The sequence below is a fragment of the Adiantum capillus-veneris genome, chromosome 18 (genome assembly GCF_014529385.1).
Source record: "Adiantum capillus-veneris isolate H3 chromosome 18, ASM1452938v2, whole genome shotgun sequence".
Lineage (NCBI taxonomy): Eukaryota > Viridiplantae > Streptophyta > Polypodiopsida > Polypodiales > Pteridaceae > Adiantum > Adiantum capillus-veneris.
In genome coordinates, this window is record NC_140948.1 from 126429432 (window position 1) to 126457127 (window position 27696).

Here is a 27696-nt window from a genome sequence, read left to right on the forward strand (position 1 = left end):
GTTTATGTTTGTTTACTATGTCAAATGTGGTTTGCAACAAGATCTTCCTAGAGGATTCAATACCCCAAGCAAACTCAATTATGCTACACACAAGAGGAATTGCATGAGGAGTATGGCTTAAACTTGGAAGGCAAGCTCTACCAGCACCTCGGTGAGGCTGATGTCACAGATCAGGATTGGTTGTCGGCCTTCATGAAGAAAAGGGAGAAGGGCTCTATAATCTTTCTGCATACGATGCGACCTGAGTTTGTAGACGAATGCAGGTTACTGTTTCACAAAATCTACCAAAGCATACCAGCCAACAAAGAGATCACACACAAGTTTGTAACGTTGTTTGTGTAGGAGCGATGCCCAACTGCTCGGAAAGATCCTGCAGGTCGAAAGGTTGCATGGGCTGCTTTTGGTGAACAGGTTTTGGATCATTGCAAGAAGCTTCCGAGTGGCATTGACAAGAAAGTAAAGATTTGGCTGGAGAATAATGAGGGGACATCACTTCAGCCCCTTCGTCTTGACAATGTTGGGGCAAGTCAAAAAAGTGGGCAAAATTCTTTCTTATCTGGCAGTACTTCTCTAGTTAGTGCCTCCTTTATAAGCCAACAAGTAAAAGCACAGGTGGAGCAGATTCTGGATGCAAAAAGGGATGTATTAAAGGTTTTGAACACAACATTGGATAATGTGAGAGTAGAGCTACAAGACAGGAACCAAAATATGTGGAAGATACAAGGGGCATCTTCAGCCACGGCAGTGCTTCAAGGGCAATTGCAAGAGCTCCAGATATTGCGGTCCAGCATGAAGGGAGTTGTCGATACTGACCCTGATTTTTTTGGTGATTGAAGGCAAGATGGTTGCTCTAACTAGTGCACTCGTAGCTCTTAGGGCCGATGCAAGCAGCTCAAACATAAGAGATGAGGTGGATCGTCTCCAGGTATGTGTCGACCAAGTCAAGGCAGGATTTTTGTTTATGCAGTAATGCCCTAGGTACTTGACATGGTACTCTCTTCTATTTAGGTGGTTTTTTTTGCGATGCCAGTTATTTCTGTTTATGTGGTAATGCCCTAGGTACTCGACATGGTACTCTTTTCTATTTAGATGGTTATTTTTTTCATGCCAGTTATTTCTATTATGGTGCTAAGTGCCCGACCTACCTGACATAGTAGTTTTTTCTATTGTGGGGTTCTATCATGGTAATAGTGCCATGGATTTCTTTTCGTTACGGTGACATTGACCAAGTACTTTTCCATGGTGGTTTTTTTTGCTATGAGTGTTTGTTTTTTCCATGGAAGTTTGTCTATTATTGTGGTACTTGTCATGGTAGTTTTTTCTACCATGACAGGTGCAGGGGTCATGGCTATTTTTCCACGTATCATGTAATGGCCAAAATGGCTCTCATGGTACTTCTTTTGATCATGGTGGTGTTTTTTTCATGCCAGTATTTCCTGCTATGGTACTTTTCTTTTGCTATTTTTGTAGTGCTCAAGGTACTTTTCTACTATCCATGGTATATGTCATTACCTTAGAGGCTTTTTGGAAAGCCATCTCTGTTATGGTGGCAGTGCCCAAGGTACTTTTTCATGGTTTTTTCTGCTATGGTTGATTGTTTCTTTAAGGAAGTTTGTTTGCTATGGTGGTTGTGCCCAAGGTACTTGTAAAGGTAGTTTTTTCTATTAAGGTGGTTGTACGGTCATTGCTAATTAGTGTGTAGTGTCCAAGAAACCTGCCATTGTACTTTGTTTTTGGTCATGGTGGCTTTTTTATCATGATAGTCTTTCCTGTTATCGTAATGGCTTTTGCCTTGATGTTTTTAATGGAATGGCAGTTTTTTGTTATGGTGGTAGTGTCCAAGGTACTTTTCTACCTTCCATGGTATTTTTAATTGCCTTGGTGGTTTTTTGGAGTGTCCAAAGTACTTTTTTATGGTAGTTTTTTCTATTAAGGTACTTGTCATGGTAGTTTGGGTGGTCATGGTGCTTCTCATATCTAATCCCTGTGGGCCTTTTGTTCTTCATTTGTCATGCAGAAAGAAGTGATTGACTTGGAAGCATCAGCGAGTACGTGTGTGAAACAAATCAACTTTTGTGAGAGCATGTTGGAGCAGGTGAAGGCTGGTGACACAATGTTACTGCTTCCGACAGCTGCCAGCACTTGAGCCACTTGCAGGCTACATTCTCTGTTCCATGACTATGTACTGCATGTGGTCTTGAATTTATGGCTTCCCATGTGGTTTGTGTATACACGCTAGCATGTGGTCATGCATACCATGCTCTGTGTTTTGTTGCCTAGCTTGGATCAGAGACGATATGTGCGGACGCCTCTTGCAAGAGTAGTATTCCAGATTCCCTTACATCAATGCTCCTACATACAGTTGGTTGCCATTGCTCCCAATCTCATATAAATCCAAGAACAGTTCAGGTTGCCTTCAAGTATCTGCTGATTGCACAAGCTTGAACTTCACTGATGTGCTTGTAGGTTCTGGCCATATTCCTTGTGTGGCGTCGACACAGGATGACGTGCCAAAGTTTGTGCTACAAGCTACTCCTGAAGCCCATAGTGTGTACTCTAGTGAGGGCACTCCAGCTGTGAAGGTAGACCCCCCTGTAAGCACAGCAGCAGTTGAGCCACAACCAAGCGAAAGCAGTCCAAAGGAAGATGCAATGGTTGGCAATGCGGAGGCAATAGTGCAAGAGGGAGTGCAACACATGGTAGCTGGTGATGAGAATCCAGATTCTTCCATCTTTCTGAGTGACATGGTGAAGGTGTCAAAGAAGCACAAGAAAAATGGTGATGGTAAGTGGTAATGGTATTGGACTTGTCAACTTCTATGCAATGCCTGCATGGGGCTGATGTGTTGTTTTATGACATAGGTGGAACTTCCAAAAAGAATAGACCTTCAAAGTCCACATGTTTAAAGCAGCATGCTCATCATGCAGATGGAGATATGGGAGAGAGGGAAGCACCCATATCACCTCCTGCCGTGAAGAAGACTCCCAGAAAGACTACTCCCCTCTGCAATCCTTCTAATGTTTCCCACCCCCCCAAGCCTCAAGTTTGCAAGAAATTGTGACTCTTCAATTGTAATACAAGAATCTGTGATTCTTGATTTTGAATGCAAAAGAATTTTTTTTGTCGCTTTTATGTTTCATAAGCGCAGTGTCTATGTTTTTGTCGCTTTTATGTCAAATATTGCCTCGTGTTTATTTTTCAATGTTGAATGCTGTCTTTTACAGAGTGTCCAAAGGAAAAGGGGACCTTCAAGCTGCCCGTAGAGGAAATCATCATCATCAGAGATCCCCCAAAGTACATTCCCCCAGCTATCTCCTCCTTGCCATATGATGATCCAACCCGATTAGCCCTCATATTAGATCTTAATGGTGTACTTTGTCTTACATGTACACCTAATAAGTATGACCCTTCGTATGTCCCCAAGCATGAGGAGGCGGATGGCAGGTACCTGTTTGTTCTGAAAGATGCATAGGATTTTATTGCATGGGCTGTGACATGGGAAACTTTCTACATATGGAGCAGTGCAATGCTCAGCAGAGTGGGCTCAAGAATTCAAAGATTTTTTCCCTAGGTTCACAGTTATATTAGTGGATGGGTTGGACAACAGTTATGTGATGTGGGCAATTTACTGTTTTGGTGGTGGAAGACCAGCATTTTTCAAGGTATTGCTGAAATTTTTGGCGAAGTTGCAGCCGTATGATACCAGCAATGTCCTTTTAATTGACAACAGTTCCTATAAATGTCATTATAATCCCTGTGGTTCTTACATCATAGTGCCTAGTATTGAGCACCGCTCCGGCCAATACTTGTCAAAAGATCGAAAGGCCTGGCTAGAAGGGTGGTAGCATGCTACAGATCGCCGTGCCTTGGCGGACACATTCAACAAACCAAAACCTACTGATGACGACAAGTATGTATTCACAGCAATTGCAAAAGGGTTTGAAAAGACATCGTATGATGCGTACTTATGTGGGCCACAACTCATGCCCATAGAGTGCAAGCGATGATGACGTCCCTTGCTTTTTTTAGGATAACAGATCCTTTATGTACCTTTTGTAACTAAACTAAACCGGTGTCAGAACCTTGTATATTTATATGCTACTTTCCATGTGGAAACCAATTTGTGGCTTCATTTTGATTGCCATTGTAACTCATGTAATGACTTGATGTCAAATTGATGAAGATGTAATATATTCCAACTGGTTGGATGCGTTGTCTTTGTGTCCCAGCATTGAAGTGTTATTTTTTTCATTCAAGTAGTTTAAGATTGTTCGCGTGTCATGATCTTTGTCATCAGAAATGTAAAAATGTGTATATTTTAACACCTGGTCTTTCTCGTCTCGAATGTATGTAATGTGCACCAAGATGGTGACTTGTGAAGAGTACCAATGCATTGAATGGATTTCATTTTGCTCCTTAAATGAGTAATTTTCCGCAAAGTCAATAACAGAGACCACTACATCTCTAGGAAACCTATGAATGCAATCGTTGAACTGCCGAGATTGCCATCGGGCAATAAAATTGTGTCGGATGTAAGTGGTCAGATGCTTTTGAAGAAAAGTTTTGAAATCCTTGCATCCCATTTCCTTCACCAGAAGATCCTTGTGTTTCTTGCCTTGAGAAGGGGTTGAGGCAACGTCTTCAAACACCTTAACAGAAATTTGCGCTGCACTTTCAAGTGTTTCGTTTGGACAAAGCATTAATCTCTTCAACCCACATTGAGGACATTTTCCCTTCAAGCAAGGCAGCTTATGAAATGCAGAGTCCATTAATTTTTCACATAACACACTTTCATTCAATGTGCTTACACTAGTGTATGTGTACGTGGAAGCTTCACACTTACTTGGAGCCTCTTTTGGCAAGCATATAGCACACATGCAGCCACACCCATCACTGTGCATGCCTATCTTATAGTGTCTCATGTGGTTGAATGCTTCCTTGAAATATATCATCTGAATATGAGCAACACAGTAGCACGTGTAATGGTCCTTCAAATTACGAACAAACCAAGGTTTCAATCCCTCAAAACATCTGAGTGAGATCTTGATGTGTGGATATTGCATTTGGAACCTCCTATAAAGCTCACCCTGTGCAAGAAAAAGTAAAACCCATCAGAGGCTCATACTTTTTTCAAAGTAAAACCCATCAAAGTAAAAGCTCTGTGAGGTATTAAATGATTTTTTTTTACCTCCAAAGTACCTAGAGCACCTCTTTACTATCATGGTACTTCCATGACTATCTCTGAAAAGAACTGTATGGTACTTTCAAGACTACCATTGTGAGGTATTCTAGACTCTTTCAAAGATCCAGATTACCTAAAGAGCCTCTTTACTATCATGGTACTTCCATGACTACCTTTGAAAGGAACTCTATGAACTTTTTCTACCTCCAAAGTACCTAGAGAACCGATTTAAACTCACATGGTACTTTCAAGACTACCTTTATGAGGTATTCAAGACTCTTTCAAAGATCCAGAGTACCTAAAGAGCCTTTATACTATCATGGTACTTCCATGACTACCTTTGAAAGGAACTATGTGACTTTTCTCTGCCTCCAAAGTTCCTAGAGAACCTCTTCACTCTCATGGTAAATAACTACCTTTGAAAAGAACTCTATGGTACTTTCAAGACTACCTTTGCGAGGTATTCTAGAATCTTTCAAAGGTCCAGAGTACCTAAAGAGCCTCTTTACTGTCATGGTACTTCCATGACTACCTTTGAAAGGAACTCTATGAACTTTTTCTACCTCCAAAGTACCTAGAGAACCCATTTAGACTTGCATGGTACTTTCAAGACTACCTTTGCGAGATATTCTAGACTCTTTCAAAAATCCAGAGTACCTAAAGAGCCTTTTGTACTATCATGGTACTTCCATGACTACCTTTGAAAGGAACTTTATGAATTTTCTCTACATCCAAAGTTCATACCTATGAAACTTTAGGAGCATACGGCCTGTGAATCATCAAGCAAATGTATTGGATGCTTTATGTAATATTTTCTGCCCAATCATTTTTGACACACATCTTTTTTTTTTTGGTGACACTCTTGTCTCTGTCTGCCAAAAGGAAACAACAAGGTCTTTTGTCGCTTGTGTGATGGTGGAACTTTGAGGTAGTTGACGACTACATAATTGCAAAGGAAATGCGCCAACCTCAGCCTGTTTTAACCGCGAATTGGCTGCTGCAAAGTTTTGCTGATGCAATCCAGTAATTCTGGCCATCTTGGAGTTGCTAATAGACCTTGATGGATCTCCTTCACTATTCACCAACATCATGCAGATAGCTCTTTTAATCTTCAGCTCCTCTTCAAACATGGATGCTTTGATTTTAGTAATTGTGCCTCGAATATTGGATAGTATTGACTTCTTAGATGCATGATGCAAACGTTTAAAAGCTGGCAGTCCTAGAAGACATTGAAAGGCAGTTTTCTTAGCATCGCAAGTCATGTCTTTTGTTGCTTCCTGCCACCACTTTGAGACTTTCATGCAAACCTGATTCACATCTTCTCTTGACCTTGAACCTGATGCATCACTCTCTCGTTGTCTCCTACGGCTCTCTCTTTTCATGATAGACCAATATTCTCGCATCCTATGGTTACCTTCATGGTGAACTGTGACTGAGTCATCCCTATGGTAATTGTGAGTCATGTCATCATGAAGTGGATTATTGCGCATGCTGCTAAAAGTACTCAGAGCCCTGCAGTGTACTTGGAGGTGGCTCGTTGTGCACAATCCTCTCTTCAAAACATCCGACACCACAAGCAATGGCCGGCTATCCAACATGGAATTGTGGAGGCTGTTGCTGGTGCGGAACGTGCTCTCCCAAACTGCTGAAATTGACATTCCACAAAAGGTGACAATTGAGTGGAGGTTGCTGCTTGAACACAACCTGTTGGCCAATCTCCTACTGCAACATCTCCATCCCAATCTCCTGGACCTTTAGTCTCCACACCTTATGACAATTCTCCACAAGGTCCCTCTACAAGTTCCTGCTGCAATTTTCCTTCTTCTTGCAAGAGAGAGAGAGAGAGAGAGAGAGAGAGAGAGAGAGAGAGAGAAAGAGAGAGAGAGAGAGAGAGAGGGAGCTCGTAGACTGCTGAAGGGGTAGGTAGAGAGTCTTGCATTCGACTAAATCAAGAACCGTTACAGTGGTTGGCACAATGCCTTTAGAAATATTACATAGTTATCTTTTGGCTTTTGAAAGCTGCCAACAAAACACCATCCAAGAGTGCCTCACAAGAGGTGTCAAGGACACTGGTTTTGCACCACCAACCCATGCTTTCAGCCTATAACACTTGTATTCTAGAATACAAGTGCAAACCAAGATGAGAGGTCTTTTATTCTGATGTTAGTTCTTGGTACTTGCATTCTAGTGAGCATTTCATTTGTATTCTACAATACAAGTTCAAAGTACTTGTCTTCCAAAATACAATTGTAGAGCAGTTGTTTTTTCTAAAACAAGTAGCATGCAACTCTATTTAACGTATACACAAATTTAGTACTTTTTTTTAAAACACAAACTTCAAACATCATCGAAAAAAGTTTAGTTCCACTTACTCGTTTTGTAGTAAGCTTGGCATCTTTGCACGCGTCTTGTCGAGAAGTTGGATATACTTTTTCTATCTTGAAATCCTTGCGTGCAAGTTTGAAAGCATATTTCTTCTCTTTGTCATTCACAAATTGTTTTTCTATCCCTTCTACAAGGCAATTTACAATGTGTTACGAGGTATTTTTTCTAACATCAACAAGACACCCTACCACTTTGAAAACACTTTCCTCATTGATGGGACCTTTATCATCAACAACACAAAGAAATGGAGTAAGGGGTTCAACATTTGTTCGATTGCCCAAAAACACCTACTCGAATTGACCGAGCATGACCTTCATGCTTCTTGTGTCGTGCAGGCTCCCAAAGGACTTGAACATCATGAGCTGATGGTTTTTTTTATGAGAGGTAGTAAGCATGCCTCTAGGGGAACAATGGCTCTATCTAAAGGTACCATTGGTAAAGTCTCATCAATACCTTAAGCTTGTTTTGGAAACTGATGAGCAACTAACAATTGTCGTCAAGGAGTACCACTTACAAAAGCAGGAGGAGATGGAAGAAGCTATCTTCTAGAATTTGCTTCGGATATTGACACACATTGGAAAGGGGGTACACACCTAGAACTTAAACAATCTGCCTCTCTATAGCTCAGGGTAAACGCAACTCCCCAATCCACTGGAATTCACCTTCATAATCCTCCTTCTTGCTAGCAGACCACCACCTACACACCTCTCAACTCGATCACACTGTTCAAATTATGATCAATCATACACGCACCACATGACACATCTCACATCTTCCCACACACACCAAGAGCCTCTTTCCCTCTCTTTGCCACAAGACACCGCCGGTTCGATGGGGACACACTTGCCTACACACACATCCGACACCACGGACACAAGCACAAGAGCAGTAGGACAGAGGTGGGGGAAGGGAAAATGACATCAAAGTGCGAACAATCCTTGCTTTCCTTTTCTCAAAACAACCCAATACAAATGGCCTCATCAGCACAACCTCGAGGGCACAAGAAATTGATCATGGCAACCCTCATTGGTGCCGTTGTCGGGAATGGGACTTTCTTCCTCTTACCTTTGTTGTTGAAGCACGCACACATGCTCTTCTCTCTCTCTCTCTCTCTCTCTCTCAAGCTCTCGTCGCCAAAAATCCCTCCCTCCAAGCGCCTCTCCTTGGGCTTGTCTCACCCTCGACCAAGCGAAGCAAGAAGATCCCCCAAAAAAGAAAAAAAAACCCTTGGCTCCTCCTTGCCCACTAAAAACAAACCTCCTTTAAATTTTTTTTAAAAACTCCCAAGGAGGCAACGATGGTGTCATCGTTGCTCTCTTTCTTCTTCTAAAACAAAAAGATTTTCTTTAGCCAATTCAATAGAAGGCAGCGCCATGCCTTTTGTAAACCTCGTGCCCAAGCTGTTTTTTTTCCCTTTTTCCCCTTTAACTCTTGAGATTTATTTTTACTTATTCAAAGCTCCAAAGCTCTGGCCACCCTTTCCTTTTTGTATTCACAACCAAAGAAGCATTATGCGCTCGACTCTCGCATCGTCTTCAGTGCTCACGGTTACACGAACTTGTTGAACATCCCACAGTGGAGCTTCCTCATGCTATCACAGAACCCCAAGAACTCCGCTACATTCCAATCACCACATGGCCTCAAATAACACTTTCAAAAAATGAGAAAAAAACCCCGATTCCTTTTTGTCGTGTTGCTTTTCAACTTGAATTGGATGCATCTTAGTGCACATGACTCCGATTAGCAAGCCACAAATTTTGTCCGATCTCCCACATCGCATGCAATTTTTCAAGAACCCTAGCAAGCTCAAAAACATCTCTTGCCAGTGCACCTATCAGCGCGGCCCAGTCAGCACAGAACTAGCCCCCTTGAAAACATCATTGGCCCATAACTTGCCCGTCAGAGCTCCAAGTGGTGATCCAAAAAGACCACAATGCTCCACAACTCGAGCTCTACATACCTACCTCCCTGTTGCAGCTCGAGCCACTTGTCCCCATATGCCCTGTCCGTCAGGGATCTGCAAAACCTTCCAACTTTCAACCCCAATATGTTTCATATTGGGGCTCCGTTTGACAAGCGTCCGGATGGGCTCCTAGAGCATCTGGGAGACCACATTCTAGAGCACCAACTCAGCATCTTGGACGCTTTGACTGTCATCCCAATTAGCCCACCTTCAAGGACTCCCCGACCCACAAAAACCACTTTAAGCATAAATTTTTGCTAGCCTTTGCTTGCCCAAGCCTTTTATTCCCAATTTAGTACCATGCCCCACACCTGTAGGCATCCATAGCCTCACATATATCACTTACTGGCCCAAACCAAGTTTGGTTGCACCATCATTGCCCACCCCCCTATTGATCATTCATGTTCAACCAAAAGCATATTTGTAGGACTCGAAACCTGCAACACTTTGCTAGCACTCAAGCGTATTGAAAAAGGCACAACCTATGTACAATATGTGCAATATGTACAACGCTGCATGTTCGCTACTCCCAAGTCTTCTAAGGTGGGTTGCCCAACCCCCTGCCTACAATCAGGTTTACATCAAGCACCAAATCTCTGTCGAAGTACATCTTAAGCCGCACCTCGCACCTCATTCACCTTGTTTCTAAGCAGCTTGACGTGTGCCCTTATTAATTGATAGGTCCCGTTTGAAAAAGCTTTCAATACCTTGTACGGACCACGTCCACTTCTTCTTGAACTTCTTTTGGAAAGTAAAATCCAAATAGCTCTCATACTTCATCACGAAATCACCTTCTTCTATCCTTTTATTGGGCAAACTCTGATTAAACTTAGCAATTTGCTTCTCTCGCCGTGTTACATAATAATCTGATGCTGCCTGCATGTTCATCTGCAAAGCTTGGAGATTAACAATTTGATCTTGTAGCATCCCTTGATGTGTGGCATTGACTCGCCACATCCCCTTCAATGCACCCAATTGCATATGCACCAGCAACACCGCCTCCTTATTGTAGACCAATTGAAATGGGGTAAAATTGGTCGTTACCTTGTAGGACGTCCTATATGCCCACAAACATTTTTTGGGATTCACTTCCCACTCTGCCTCCTACTTGTAAACATACTTTGTCAGCATCTTTATGATTCGGCCATTTGAACTTTCTACCAAACCATTGCATTGAGGATGATAAGGTGAAGAAAACCGGTGTTAAATACCCAGCTTCTCCACGAAAGCCTTCAAAAGTTTACTCCTAAATCCCTATCCTCTATTCGACACGAGCACCCATGGCACTCCAAAACAACACAGATGCTGTCAAAAACAAACTGAGCTACCACATGAGCATTTACCTCCTTCACAACTTTGGCTTCGACCCACCTGGTAAGGTAGTCAATCACCAGTACAATGTACTTTTTCTCGCTTGCCGACTTTGAGAGTGGACCAATGGTGTCCAGGCCCCACTTCTCAAAAGCATTCTAGGCAATGATAGCTCCTTGCGACTCAAGTATCAGCCTCCTCTCACCCATAGTCTGACATTTGTGGCAAGTTTTGCACCAATAGTGCACATCACGTACTATTGACGGCCACCAAAAACTTGCTCTCAAGGTTTGAAAAAATTTTGGTCTTTACCCTGATGCCACTCTCCTCTTGACATTGTTGCAACACCACACCAATTTCTTCCTTGTAAAGTAACCTTGGCAACACTTCATCTCGTCCATAGGTCATAAGATCCTCTCCTATTAGTGTAAATTTGTGAAACTTCTACATTATTCTCTGCTTCTGTAGCTTAGACAATCTTTCGAACTATTGACTGGTGCTCAAAAAGTCTTCAATCTCTTTTAAGGTCTCACAACTAGCAAGGTGGCTGGGGCCACATATATACCTGTAACTTGCACCCTTAAATTCAGCAATATGTCTCTCATTTGGTCCAGTGATCAGCAAATCATCTACATAAATAACCACAATGAGAAGTACATCACCCTCATGCTTTACATACAATGTGCTTTTTGTTGGATTGTTACAAAAGCCTCGTTTGACCAAATGAGTGTCAGCTTTCTCATACCAAGCACAACGAGATTGCTTCAACCCATACAAAGCCTTCTTACATCTACACACTTTTTCCTCTTGTCCTTTCATGACAAAACTAGGAGGATGCATTACATAAACGTCCTCAAATATGTCACAATTCAAGAAAGCAGTAACAATGTCTGATTGATGCAAATCCCAACCAAAATGAGCTGCCAATGCACATAGAAAATGAATAGTAGTCATACAACAAGTGGGAGCAAAAGTTTCTTCATAATCTATGCCTTTTTTTTGCGCATAGCCTTTTGCAACAAGTCGAGCCTTATGGCAAGCAACCTCACCATCCGACTTGCGTTTCAACTTGTAAACCCACTTTGGACCAATTGCCTTATTGCCAAGAGGAAAATCACATAAAGCCCTGGTCATTTTCTATAAGTGCATCATATTTTGATTGCATGGCAGCCATCCAATTTTTTGAATTATGTGCTTCATCAAAAGAGAGAGTTTCCTCAACATCATGTAAGCTAGACACAGCCAAAGCTTAACAATCTGATGCATGGTGAGAGCCTGAACGAGTACAACTAGAAAAAGGTGCATCCAATTTACTGTCACGCAATGTATGCACCAACCATTTTGGCATACCTCTAGCCTGCTGATTTCCAACCCTTTCCTCATCAAGTACATCATGAACATCTGCATCAGTAATAGGCTGATCCGTAACATTTTTGGAAACCCCCATAGGCTGTACATTTGACTCATTAAAAATTACATTCGAACTTCCACCACTGAAAAGAGTCAACAAAGTGTCATAAATGTCATGTGAGCTTACATTACTGTCCCTAGTACGTGACAGGAAGGGGTGAACAGAATCTTCCACAAACACTACATCCAGTGAAACCAGAATACACTTTATTTGCAGATGATATAACCTGTAACCTTTGTTTTTAGCACTATAACCAACAAAAATTCATTTGACAACCTTATCATCCAATTTTTTGCGCTGTGTTTGTGGAACCAAAGCATATTCCAAACAACCAAAAACAAGCTTGTGCTCAATAGAAGGCTTTCTATCATGCCATACTTCATATGGAGTAATAGACTGCAAAGCTTTTGTAGGACACCTGTTAAGTACATAAGTGGCACACATGATGGCCTCAGGCTAAAAAGAATGTGGCAAAGCTTGACTTTTGACCATACATCGTGCCATTTTTGTAAGTGACCTGTTTTTCCTCTCAGCTACACCATTTTGCTGAGGCATATAAGACACTGTACATTGGTGTCTTATCCCATGACTAGCCAAAAATGCATTAAATTCATGAGACATATACTCCCCCCTTCAAAGGGAATGGAGGGTGTCCATAGTACATTTCGAGACCTTTTCAGCCATAGCCCAAAATTGTTTGAAGCACATAAAAACTTCGGACTTTGCTTTAAGCGGAAATACCCATGCATGCCTCAAGTAATCATCAATGAAAGTCACAAAGTATAGGTAATTGCCCAAGGACGGAGTTTGCATGGGCCCACAAACATCACTTTCCATGTGGCCCTAACTGAATCATCCTTTGGAAACTTAGAATGCTGCATTTTACCCAAAACACATCCTTCACAAACATGTTTGACAGGTGCTTCAAGAGGTGGCAAAGAAGCAACCATATTAGATTTCTGCAAATGCAGCAAATTGGCATAATTCAAATGCTCAAAACGTGCATGCCATAGTTTTGCATTTGAAACAACCCTTGAATCTCCAACTGAATTTGCAATTTTTTTTCCACAATTGTCATACAAAGTGAGCTTATACAGCCCACGACACAAAAGGCTAGATGCAACAATTTCATCACCAAAACTAAGATCATAAACTGTACATCTGTCATCCACAAATTTGACTACAAGTCCAAGTCTAGCAAGTGCAGATACATACAAAAGATTCTTCTTGATCCCAAGTACATAAAGTGCATCAACAAGTGTGAAGGAACTACCATTTGTAGCAGTAAGCACAATCTTTCCAACTCCTTGAACCAGATAAGAGTCATTGTTGGCACAAATGACTGAATTCCCATGAGGGACAGACTCGAGAGAGGTGAACAATTCACGATGTGAGGTAATGTACTTTGTAGCACCATTGTCGAAATACCACACATGTGAATCTACAGCAACTGACATGCATGCATCATGGACAACAGGATTGTAAGTGCACTCTACACTAAAATCCCATTCTGCATCACATTAGCATCACAGTCTCCTTTCACAGAAGACTCAACAATGGCTGCATTTGTAGTGGAACCAGCATTTGTAGTGGAACCACCTTCTTTCTTCTTAGCCTCTTTGGCCTTTAACTTAGGACACTACTTGATCAATTGATCATTAGCTTTACATAATGACAACGCATCTTCTTTGTTCCCTTATCACCAGAATTTCCAGATGAATTGTTGCTAGCAGAAGCATTAGGAGCAGAAGTTTTGCCACTCACAGCAGAACCATAAGAAGTGGCTACATTGTTGTTACCACCCTTTCTTTGAGAAGCAATAAAAGCCTGTTCAAATGCACGTTGCCTAGTCCTTTTTTTAAATGGAAAGTGGCTCTTGCAACAGCAATGTGCATAATGCATCAGACTTGACAAATTCAGGATTTCCTTGGGTCATAAGTCTCTAGGTACTAGCAAAAGTTTGGTAAGAATCTGGTAAGGCATCAAGAACAGTCTGCACAAGGGAACTGTCTGAAATGACTTCACCCCTGCAGAAATAAGTTGCTCATTGATATCCTTGACACCAGAAAGAAAAGTGTCCATATCATCTTCCTCATGCATAATCTTTGATTCTAGCTCTTTACGCAGCAAAGCAATTTTAGCCTCATTGCGGCTTGCATAAAGACCTGCTAGAATATCCTAAGCCTGTTTTGCAGATTTCGCTGAACAAATGTGAGGAGTAATGGTGCACTTCACAGAAAACACAATCAACACATGAGCCTACACATCCTTTATATCAGCTTGTTCTACTGTAGGCAAAACAACTCTAATAGCAGCAATCCTTGCAACAAGACCTACAACATCATCAACATCTCCTACATCCTTAGAACCAGGACGTACATCAATGCCCTGCACAATATTCTAGACGCCCTTTGACACAAGAACATGTTGCATCATGTAAGCCCACATAGGGTAATTGTCCCCATCCAATCTGTCCTCAATAGCGAACATCTTGAACACATCTGTGTTGTTGTCAGCCATGGATAATGCCTGCAGTTGATGTGAAAACTGCCCGAAATGAGGAGAAACTGAGTGATACTAGCACATGCTATATAGCACAACCCAGAGCAGACTGTACGAGACATGTTATGCAATAATTGGCGCTGACAAAAATTCTGCAAAAAATGATAAAATTGCATGTGCAATCCTGGCTATAGTGGAAACGGTGGCTGAAATGAGCCCGAATAAAAAATCTGAGCAGACTAAGCTCTATGAGCTCGCTCGAAATTTTTGTCAACCTATGAACGCTTGCCAAAGCTCACTGAAACAAGAGAAAGTGAGCAGGCGTGTAATGGAGCTGTTGGCGACTAAGCTCGGGAGGACGTAACCTGCTCTGATACCAATTGTTGGAATTAGCGCTATAGGAAAACACACACAACTTGGAGAAGACGAAGGAAGCTCAAGGCATACAATTGAGAGAATGTTACGTTCTGTGCAATGGAAAGATAGATAGCCCTAGAGTGATGGGTTTATATACAATGCACGGGGGGAAAAACCTCCTTAAGAGGGAAAAGTGCCCCGGTGGTCCTAATGTGATCACACACATCACTGCCACATGTATATGGTAACAATCCGCCTCTTGGTTTTGCTCTCTTTTGATATGTTTGAATTGAACCTCTTCAATAAAATTTAGCAACTTCTTAATGGCATGGAACCAATGCTTTAACAAATCCAATTTCACTTGCCATTGGCCCAAAAACTGCTTGATGACTAGCAGTGCATCACCTTTCACCACTAACCTTGAGATACCCAAACTCGATACGCTACTTCAAACCTAAATGGAGGGTGAGATACTCTGCCTCAGTATTGTTGCGAATGTCCTCCAAGTTGTAGCCTTCTGAAAAGAGCATCCTGTTGTGTGGATCCTGTACCACCCACCTCCGCTTGCCTTCTGTATTATCCTCCTGTATGCTCCATCAAACACATGGTGAAAGCTCCCACTAAATCAAGTTCCTTGTTGGTTTCATCCCGTCAACGGCCTAGCTGACCAAAATATCCATCGGTGAGATCACTTATATGGTCAATTTTAAATTCAAAATCAAACTTCTGTAGCTCTATCACCCTCCACTTCCCTGGCTTCAAGTGCAGCACTACCTCCGGCAATAAATTGTTGGCCATCAGCACAAAAAACTTCCGCACGATGAGATACACCTTGAACTTCCTGCAGCCAAAAACTAAGGCCATGACCCACTGTTCGGCTTTGGTATAGGTCGCCTCCCCAAGGCTTATCACCCTGCTTTCAAAATAAATAGGTTTATAGCTTCTTCCCACCTTCTACAATAGTACTGCCCCAATGGCTTGGTGCATACCGTCATAGCAACATAAAAATCATCTTCATGATTGGGAGGACACACCGTAGGCAGTTGACACAGGATTTCCTTCACCCTACCAAAAGCTACTTGAGCCTCTTCATCCCATTCAAAAGCATGCACTTGTCGCACCTTTTTTGAAGGGGGTATACATACTACAACAGCATCCAAAAAAACCTCGACAAATACTTCAACCTGTGCACGAACGATGCCAAACCCTGTGCACTGGAAGGAGGCTCCATCAAGACTAGAGCCTTGACCTTTTCTGGATCCGCTTCAATTCCATTTTGTGACAACACATGGCCCAACAATGATGCTCGGGGCTGTGCTAATGTGCACTTCTTGAGGTTCAACTACCCTCCTTCTTCATCAAGCCTTTGGAAACATAGTTGTAGCTTTGACAAATGATGCGCCCTTGACATAACATCCAATGTCATCCATGAAAAACCCAATGAATCTACCCAAATAGGGACCAAACACCTTGCTCATCTAGTCCTAAAAGGTAGCATAGGCATTTATCAGACCGAGTGGCATCCTATGATAAGAAAAACAACCCCATGGAGAGATGAAGGTAGTTCTTAAATGATCCTCCAGCACAATCCCTATCTGAAAGTAACCGAAAAATCCATCCATGATGGAATACCTTTCATGTCCAACCATTTGATTCAAAATCTCGTCCTGAATGGCAATGGGTAGTGATTCCTCTTGGTCGCGGCATTCAATGGCTTATAATCGACACACACTTGCCATCTCCCATTCTTCTTAGGAGTGATAACTACTGGGGAAACCCACTATGACTCCTTCATGGGGTATATAATACCTACATCAATTATGTTTTTTGATCTCCTGCTAAAGGGCTTTCTTTTGAATTTCTCCCAATCTCCTTAGCTTCTGTGGCTTAGGCTTGTATCCTTCCTTGAGGATTATTTTGTGCTCTCAACACCCTTATACTCCTTTAAAAATAAGTTTGGAAAGAATGCACACAACTGGACATAGCTTTCTTTCTCCTTCTTGGTCAAGTCCCCACTTAGCATAATGACCACGTCTTTCAGTACCTATGGAATGTACATGTGCTTGCACCTCCTCTTTTGCACCAAGTTCTTCCACAGTGACCCCAAACAAGTCAACATCAATCTTGAGCATATCATCCTCACTTTCTTCTTGCTCTATATTTGTATAGCCTTCATCATAGGCCATTTCAATCTCGTACTCATAGCTGGTGGTGTCCTTCGCGTCTCTCGCCACCATAGGATAGAAATGTCTTTCCTTGGTCTTCGGATGTAGCACCACATGCCTTTTTGTCGCTTTATCAGGCAAGGCAAACACCTTGCTTTCCCAATCCTATTTGGTGCCTATTGCCAATAGCCACGGCCTACCCAAGATGATTGGATAAGCATTACCACTTGCTTTCATCACAAAAAAGTCAATTAGGCACTCAATGCCCATAAATTTCACTCTTACGTCTTGGGCCACACCCAAACACCTAGATCTAGCATGGTTAGCGATCCTCATGCGCACATTTGACTCGGCTACTGCCTTAACACCCGTCTCCCTCATCGCAGCTTCCATCATGCCACAAACCTCTCCTCCACCATCTATATAGGCTCGAATCCAAAGGAAGAACATTCGTCAGGCTACCTACCCTGAGTGCCATATTTTGCACCGCCTGCACATTGCCCTTAGCTTTTGGCAGCCTAGTGCAATGCTAGTTGACTACTATTGCCTCAACTTTGGGTTCAATGCCAACAACTATCCAAAAGTAATATTAGCTCTTTGACTTTGGACATCACTCACCAAATCATACTCTGGATAGCTGCACCCAAATTGAAAATTCGCTTGTTTAATCTTGCAACACCTTTTTTTCTTGCTAGTTTCAGGCTGCTCTTTCCCCTTGTATATTTTATCCTTGACTTTACAAGCTCTAGTCTCCCGCTCAGTTTATGTCTCCCTTTTAGCTCTAGCTCTTTTGTTGGCCAACACTTTGACATCCTGTTTATCCACCCCAATGATGTTCACCCTAGGGGTCATGTTCATTTATAAAAATCAAATGAGTTGTATTAAAATATATATAATATATATATTTTAGAATACAGTAAATAAACATGCCATGAAAATTGTCTCAAAAAAAAAATCATCGTTTTTTTTTTGTCAAACAACACTTTTAAAAAACAAAATCGTATTCCAATATACAAGTTAATGACACGTTAGTGCAAAAAACTCGAGATTAATGCTTTATTGTACTAGATTTAACAATTTTGCTGAATTTTTTTATTTAAAATGGTTTAAACATTCCAAAAAGAAAGGGCTCTAAAACTTACAAAATTTATACTTTAGATTTTTTGAGACAATATTGAACCATTTTACGGGTTTAAAAAAGTCTTAAATACAAAATCAACAATTTTCTTGCAAAAAACAAGATTTTTTTGTCTTAAAAATGATCAAACTCAAAAAGTTTTTTTTTGTATAAATAAATTGTGCAACAATAAAAAGCTAATATATCAAAACATGAAATTAAAAATCATACCTGAAAATAAACGATGGAGCAAAAAGTGTTGTTTTGCAAAAATGTGTTCTAGAGATCAAATGCGCAAAACTCTAAGGAAGAGTGACTCAAATGAGACTTTAAGATCTTTTTTAATGCATAAATATTTTTTATTTTTTTTTAGTTTTATATTAAAAAACTACATTTAAATAGGGTAAGCAGTACCTAGGACTGCTCAAACTCATTCTAACAAGAGCCAAAGCTAAAAATTTCCTTTGTGGAATCATTTTGTTATCGTTTTCAGTTTGTTGCGTCAAACATGTTATCGTTTTCAGTTTGTTTCTTTTTTTTTTAGTTTTATATTAAAAAACTACATTTAAATAGGGTAAGCAGTACCTAGGACTGCTCAAACTCATTCTAACAAGAGCCAAAGCTAAAAATTTCCTTTGTGGAATCATTTTGTTATCGTTTTTAGTTTGTTGCGTCAAACATGTCATTTCCAAGAACTTTTGTATCTTTTCACTTACCCTTCTTCCTTAATTACATCACCAATGGAGAATAAAGCGGTGAAGAGGCAATTAGCCAAAGGTCTCAAGAAACGCTAGACATGGAGTTGGATAGCACTTTTGGTTCTCAAGGCAATGTTGAAAGTGTTGAGGATTCAAACGCTACTTTGAGTAGAACAAAAAGATTACTCAAAGGAGCATATGTGAAAGAAACTTGTCGAGAGTATTGCTGTGCAAAGAATTGTTTAAGAAGTTTAGGTTTCAACAAATCAAACAGGAAAGAGAGATATTCTTTGGGATGAATCGATCTAACCAAATCAATTTTATACGTGCATCAATTGGGATAACGAATGAGCACACAAGATATACAATTTTGGATGAAATTGTATGTCAAAGATGTTTTGTAAAAGTTTTCTGCTTGAGCAATCAATGTATGAAAAAAAAATTAGCACGTTCAAGATCTGAAGAGGAGGTTAGCAGTGCTCATACATGGCACGTGATACTTAAGAGCTATCATATTTAAAGAATTGGTTGAATGTATTTGTGGGTTACAATGGCAAAAACCTTTTGAACTGTAATTTTACACACTTATCGAATAACTTTACAAAGACAGATGTTTATAATCTTTATGCTGAAACTCTCAAGGAGCAAAACATGCCAATTCTTTCTCTTTGCTCATTTCTAAGACTTTGGAGAAAACACTTCTCCCATGTAAAGATTTCAAAAAAAAAAAAGAATAGGTGTGTATCAATGTGTTGAATTAAAAGCAAAGCGAGACATAGCCAAAACATCAAAACAAAAAGGTAAGCTTGATCTTGATTTTGAAGTTCAAAATATAGATTTTGGATCATTCTATTCAATAACTAATATTGTTTTTTTTTGTTTTGAAGCTCCTATTCAACTTGCACTCAAAATCCATCGAGAGCAACAAAGTGCAGAGCGATAAAATCTAGCAAAGCATAGGAAAAAGTGTCTAGAGCACAAAGATCAATACTTGGGATTGGCAATTGATGGGATGGATCAGAAGAAGACTTTATCATCTCATTTTTTACGTGCTCCAAAAATCTCAAAGAAGAAAATGTTGTGCAGCTATATGTGGTTGGAGCATTTATCTTCAATGGTGTCATGACATCCAAAGTTTTCATCAACTTACCTAATCTACATAACAATCCAAACTTCACAGTCACTGTGATCCAAAAGATTTTGAACAAGTGGGAAGGAGAATTACTAGGAACATTGTACGTGTAGCTTGACAACACAACTCAAGAAAACAATAATTAATTGTTGATAGCTTACTTAAGCATGCTAGTGGAAAAAGAGGTTTTTAAGAAGGTCAAACTTGGTTTTTTATTAGTGGGGCATACTCACGATCAAATTGACCAAATGTTTATAGTAGATTTTCAGTGAAGCTAACAAAGAAAAGTGCATTTGATATTCCTGAAATTTGTGAAGTCCTTAGAGAATCTTACGAACCTCAATCGGATGTACATGTCCTTAAAGGAACATATGATTTTCATAGTCTGTCATTGGTGGAGCTTTAGGTACATCATCCTTTGTACAACTAAAAGATCAAAGTTTACAACATCAATTTAAGATGAAGAAGAAGATGGTGAAACTCGACTTTGATGCAAGAAGTATTCTAATATAGAATCATGGCATCATGATGATGGTTTAAAATTTATATCATTTGTTCCAGAACAATAGATTGTGCCATCTAGATACATGCTATGGTGATTTAGTTTTTTTAAGGAGCAAAAGCAGTTAATTGAGGAATTCGAAACTAGCACAACTGAATCATAAACTTGGATCCATTCTTTTGGCGTGTGTGTCAATCAAACATTATTCCTAATGATAATGTTATAGAGGGTGGAAATCAAGGGACTCAATTAATAGAGGAGTTGAAGTGATTGGTGCACGGAGAGACTCAAGAAGCTTATGTCGGTGCAAGAAAAACAACACAGAGATGACAACAAGAGAAATAGATGTGGGATGGGAATGTTAATGAGCTAGCTATGGGTGTCATGATTGTTGTGTTAGCATCAATGATGAGAGTGGATGTCCATTTTGGATAGCCAAAGTCATCAAGATCTATGAAGAAAATCAATGTATTCATTCAATTGATGTTCACTAGTACAAAGCGGTTGGAGAAGATGAAATTACGAGTAGGTACTATCCTGAAGTGATCAAGGTGACTAAAAAGAAGAAAGAGGGGAGTAGAAAATGATGTATCAATAATCTAAATTTTGAGGATGTGGAAATTCTTGTTTATGGTTTCACCTTGAAGAAGTCGGGCCATCTTCGTCAACAAACCATAAAAATTTTGATGGAAAAAGTTTAAGCATTGTAATTGAAAGCCTTGAGTCTTCAATTGTAATGATGTAATTGTTTTTCTAGTGGAATGTTGTTTAATTTTTTCAAAAATATTTGCATTCAGTATGCAATGAATCACAAAATGTCCCTATGAACAAGATGAAAATTTCTAGTAGCTCATGCAAAAAAAAAGATTAGGAAACTTGGAATGTTTCATTTTTCCCAAAATATGTCCTTCATATACATGTTTCAATGGTGCCTCAAGAGGGGACAACAAAGCAACCATATCAAATTTCTACAAATGCAACAAACTAGCAAAATTCAAATGAACGAACGTGCACACTAATGTTTTGCATCTAAAATAGCCTTTGAATTAAAATTGCAGATTCTAAAGCTTCCATACATATATTGTAAGCATTGATCTCATACAACTCAGTAACAAAGTGCCAGATACCCCGATGTTGTACCGCTCTGCTTCTATGCAAAATAAGCTTCTTTGAAGCCTACACATTTCTTGAGCAGTGATCATAGCTTGTTAACAGGCCAAGTTTAATGATTAATGTATGCCAGATGCGGCTTTAAAGGGCCAACAAATACATTGATGATGCTAAAAAAGAGTATGCTTTATGTAACCACACATGGGAGTTTATGATCTAGAACTACAATTCTTCAAGTGCTCTACCGGCCTATCTTTATGGCTCATCGATTGGAGCTACTGTGAAAAAGTTATGGCAGTTTGAAGTTTAAGTTGATGCATATCCATATCGCATTGGGAAAGTGCAGCTAAAGGATCATAGATGAAGTGAATGCATGGGCCTGAAGTGCTCACTTTGTGGAGCACGTCGGTCCTTTCAGATCAAAAAAATCAAAGTTACGGTTACCAAGATATCGACAGGTTAAATTTCCCCAGTTCTGTGCCAGGTCGGTCGCCTCGGTGGGAGTGCCATCTGGTGTTCTTTGGATCTTGACACAATTTGAGAGGGTAGTACTCAGTATATGGGGTTAGTAGGAAGTGACTGTACATCAATCAAAACCCGGGTAAAAAAAAAAATATAACAAGTTTAAGTGTGTGCCAATTATTGATTGTGTTCTAGCAGATGATTTTGTGCCAATCTGTTGCTCGTCGTTCCAGGCCATGTTGGTGTCCTTAACCAAATGCAAAGGAAAGTCCATTCCTCATTCCAGGCCATGCTGGTGTCCTTAACCAAATGCAAAGGAAAGTCCATTCCTTGAATGCAATCACTTATACTTGCATCATGAAGGTAAGTGGCACGTATTCGAGAAATTGAAATGGGAAACAAAATTTATGATGATATTGCTGCAAGTAAATGCGGTGCGAGTCAATGCTTTGACCGATATGCATGTCAAATGAGGTGGTTATATACTAAAGTACAAAAAGTTCTTGAGGAGCTCTTTGTCGGAAATGTCGTCTCCTAGAGTGTGTTGATTGCGGGATTTACCCAATAGGGTGAGAGAATTCCTGATGAGATTGTTCGATAGGGGCTACTCAAGAAAGAAGTTGTGGGAGGCAATGCCCGAGTGAATATGTATGCCAAATATTGTGCCCAATGTGGCCGCCAAACTTGTAAGGGGTTGAATGGCCGCCCAAGGTAAGTTGAATGGCCACCCAATGGGTTTAATTAAGGGGTAAATGGGAAATGAAAAAGAGGAGAAGAAAGAAAACATGGGCATGGCGGAAGGCATTAAAAATGAGTAGTGCAATAGAAAGTCAGACTCGCGTAGGCTGGGTGGGAGCTCGAGTAAGCGTGAAGAAGAAGCAAAAAAGCTTCAACTCCTCATGGCACCCCTTTCCAGTCTTCCTCTTGTGCAGAACGGCGAACCCCGACAAACTGGCTGCGACGTCATAGACCTGGTTCACTGCCACGTCAGTGACAACGACGCTATTGAGGGGGGGGTTATTTATAGCAAAATAACGTGGAAAAAACGAGCTATTGCATGAGGGAGGAGTCAAGGAGAGGAGGAGAGACACGGAGAAGAGTCTTGTGGTGATTGAAGAAGAAGAAGAAGAAGGGGTTGCATGAGCAAGAAAGAACTATATCTCTCTCTCTCTCTCGTTCTCAAAACTAAGCAAGGTGCTAAAGTCTCTCTCTCTCAAAAGAAAAGTATGGAGATCTCTCTCTCGGAGCAAGTAGGAGGATCTCTCTCATCCATAAGTAAGCAGGTTTCTCTCTCGGATCGGAAGCAAGGTCGAGCGAGGTTGCGTTGCATGAGAGAAGGGTACATGAGTAAAGGAAATCAAAGGCATACAGAGCTTGAAAGGAATAAAAAACAAGTCGATTAGAGGAGAAAGTCAAAGCATGTGAGCAGCAATTAAGACAGTGCAAAGAAAATAGAGCAAGAAGCTGCAGAATATTTGACAATAACTAAAGCATGATGATTGAGGAAGTGAGCAAAATTAAAGTTTGTAGAATCCAAGGGTAGTTGAAGTAGATAAAGCAACAAGAGAGAATTAACATCACTGTCATCAGCTAGAGATTGCTTAAACATCTTGTTCAGTCTCGATGTCGTTAACGATCCAATTAATCCTGTAAAATGGGAGCTTAAACTCCTAGTTATCAAATGATCCAAGTGTTGGTGTTGTTAACAGTTCACCTTGGCTAAGGATTAAGTTGTACTCAAAGCATTATTCAATTAACTGATGATTACGGTGATTGCTATGGCCTTTTTGCACCTGCTATTCTTATTCTCTCTTTCACACCTCTCACAGCCAGAGGCCCCATGCCTACCCGGCTCACGTTTTGAACACATATCCCCCAACACCGATAGTATCACAAAAATTGAGATGATGAACAATACCTCTATCATCCATGAACTTGGCTCCCAAGCCAAGTTTTTTAAGTGCATACATATAAAAAAGAGTCCTCTTGATCCCAATGAACATATAAATCATCCAAAATTTTGAAAGAGCTACCACATGTAGTAGTAAGCACAATCTTTTCAAATCCTTTAATTGGAGAAGAGACATTAATGAAACACGCGATAGGATTCATGTTAGGGATAGTCTCAAGAGAAGCATAGACGAATCATGATGAGACATAATGTGCTTAGTTGTACCACTATGAAAGTACCGTAATACATGATCCTTTGATACTGCAATACATGCATCATGATCCTTTTATTTCGTAAGAAATGCATCATGAATAGATGGCTCATATTGACGTTGTGTGCTAAAATTCCATTCTTCATCATCCATAATGTTTGCCAAGTTTTCATTGGAACGAGAATCCACAATGGCTACATTTTCCCCTTTCTTCCAAGCCTCTTTAGTGTTAAGCTTACAAAATTGCTTGATAGAGTATTGCTGGGGGTCCCATCATTACAATAGCTCCCTTGACCAACAAAATTATCAATCCGGAGGGATGAGCTACCCGGCTAGGGCATGGAAGCACTCACACAATTAGTGAGCTAATCATGGCAACACGAATGGTTAACTCTATGAGGTGAGCTTCTCGGCCTATGGAGGAGCTAAGCCGCAATGAAGGGAAATCTCCACATCCACTTCTCTTCACCTCTAATCAACCCAATCACACACATTAAGATTGCAAGACGCACACAACACTAATCCTACCATGCAACACACTAATCGCAAGCACACACACATAGATCTATCGAGTACCATACTCCAATCAAACCTACATGCACACACAAGCAAGAGAGGGAAATCACACAAGATTAGAGAGGGATTAACTACTAATTAGTTAAGATCTAGTTAATCTAAGCATCATAGGAAATCATAAGAAGCATGAGAGAGACATAGTGAAAGAGAATGAATCATTGATCAATGTTAATCAAGTCTCATGAGCAAGGAGAAGCTCAAGGACTCCATAGCCACACACCTCAAGAGCTCTCACCAAAGAGTGCTCTCAACAAATGAGCTTGAGAACCCTAATTTCTTTTGCACACTACCTTATATACCTAGGGTAAAAATATGCAATGTCCGAGCGCCGAAGGCCTTTAGGGCTCCACCACTTACTAAATCTGCAACCTACGGACACTAACTAACGTGTTCTTTACATCTTGGAACTCCCGTTGAGCCTGTAACACATCAAAATATTACAATGGTTTGAAACAAATCGGGAATTTACAATACATGACCATTTTTGGAAAACGTGAAAAATGTGTAAATCCAATCTTTATTGCTTCTTTGTATTCATCCTCAATGTGCATTCGTATATCTTCCGTTTTCAGCAACTTCTGTTAACTGACGTTGACTCAGTTAACATTCCCCCCTTCCGATTTTAGTGCCCGTCCTCGGGTACTGTTGAAAAGTGTCCTTGGATACTATGGAAGGTTTTGATTGTGTTGATGGGTTTATTGTCTTCATTTGTCATTGAATTTGTTGATGAGGTTCTATCTGTTGCAGCATCTTCATTGGTTTGAATAGTCTGATGTGAGAGATGATGTTGCATTTGTCCGTTGTAATAGCATAATGATGAGGTTGCTATTTATTTATGAAAAGTATATACAAGGGAACTAGAATGATAAGGTTCTAAATTAGGGTCTAATACCTGGATGACCAAAGGGAAAAAAACCAGTGGGAAAAAAGTGCGTTTGGGATACGCGCATTATTGGAGTACTTATTAGCATTTGAAATATTAATAAAGTACTCAAGGGATTATTTGCTGATAGGAATTTAAAAAGCAGCAAATATGAGAGGGTAGCATGATGAAACATTGGTTTGCCTATTGTAGTCCACTCAAGGTGCATAGGTGGAAGCAAAAAAGAGTGTCTAATGCATATGTCCAATGATGGGACATCCTATTTATGCATACACAAAAATGCATGAAAAACAATATGTTCTGCAAGAAATATTTTGAGGGGTTCTTCAGAAAGATGGTGTAGCTATAAAGGCATATGACATGGCTTTGCAAGCTGGCACCCCTTTAAGAATGGTTTTCGTTGATGAGGATATGTACTCTCATCTTACTGTGCACTGTGCGTGAGTGTTGGACTCTACAACACTCCACCAATTGTAAGTTAATAGACTTCGACTCTTATACTCATCTCATCTAGCATGAGAGACATGACATAGATATGCTCAACTCGTCCAGCTTGAGTGTAAGCCTAATAACTATGACTCTTAGCACATAGTTTAATATGACTTGAAACTTTGGGTCTAATGCTTTGCTCATTTTATGGCTCAACAACCCGACTCTAACTATCCGATTTTGACTATACCAAAGAGTGTTTTTTGCACCCTGGCGACTTGACTTTTTACATTCTTGTGCTTACTACAAAAATTTCTTCAGGTAAAAGTAAGCTTGAATCCTCAAAAAGAGGATTAGTGAAGGACCACGTTGGCATTGAAGGTTTCTTTTGCCATACCTGTTTTATCATCTTTGAATCTGCATTCTGGTTGGATTGTCCTTCTTTGACTTTGAAGACTCCATTATCTGTTTGATTCTCCAATTAGGCATGTTGATAAGAGTCTTTGATGTTGTTATAGGCCTCTGTTGGCTATCAGAATTTGGCTTTTGACTAGGAGAATTGGAAGACTTAGGAATCCAAATCTCTTGATGACCTTTGTAACTCCTTTGCTGACTTTGTTGAGCTCTAGGTCTTGTTGAGCTCTTGAGATCTTCATGCAGGTCTGGTGTAGTTGAAGTTGGCTTGTGGGTTGATTGGTAGCCAAATATTTGTATACCATGTGTAGAATCCTTGTCTAAGAGGAAGATTCTTTGAAATCCGTCTTTGTTCTGTATCCTTTTGAGAGTCGTGGTTGAGTTTAGCATCTTTCGATGTTGTCCCATTGTATACCTATTTCTTAGGTATCCTGGAATATTGTTGAGGTTGATACCTTGTGGGCCTTCTTTCTTGGGAGGGACATGATGTTACTTCATATGCTCTAACCTGTGGCTTTGGCATCCATATCTATCTGTTACCTCTATAGTACTCCTGTTCTTTTAAGCTCCATTGTGATGCTATCCATCCCAAGTGTTTGTTTTCTGTGCTGATTTCTTGTCTTTAATCCAACCTAGATCATTGAATTTGACTAAACTACTCGGAACAAGCTCTTGCTTGACTAGCCTTTCCTTTCTTGAGTACTTTGGCTGAAATATCTTTGATTTTTTGGTTGACTCCTTAGAGGTTTTTGTTGGGTTAGCAATTGACTTGAAGTTTTGAAAGCCTGACTTCTTGAAGGAGATGATCCATGAGGGTTCTTTGATGTAGAGGCATATGCTGTCACACCTTCTTTGCTAATCGGTGGAAGCTCCACTTTAGCTTTACCTTTGTCTGCAAGATTTGTCTTCAATTCTTGTGATTTTTGAAACTTAGT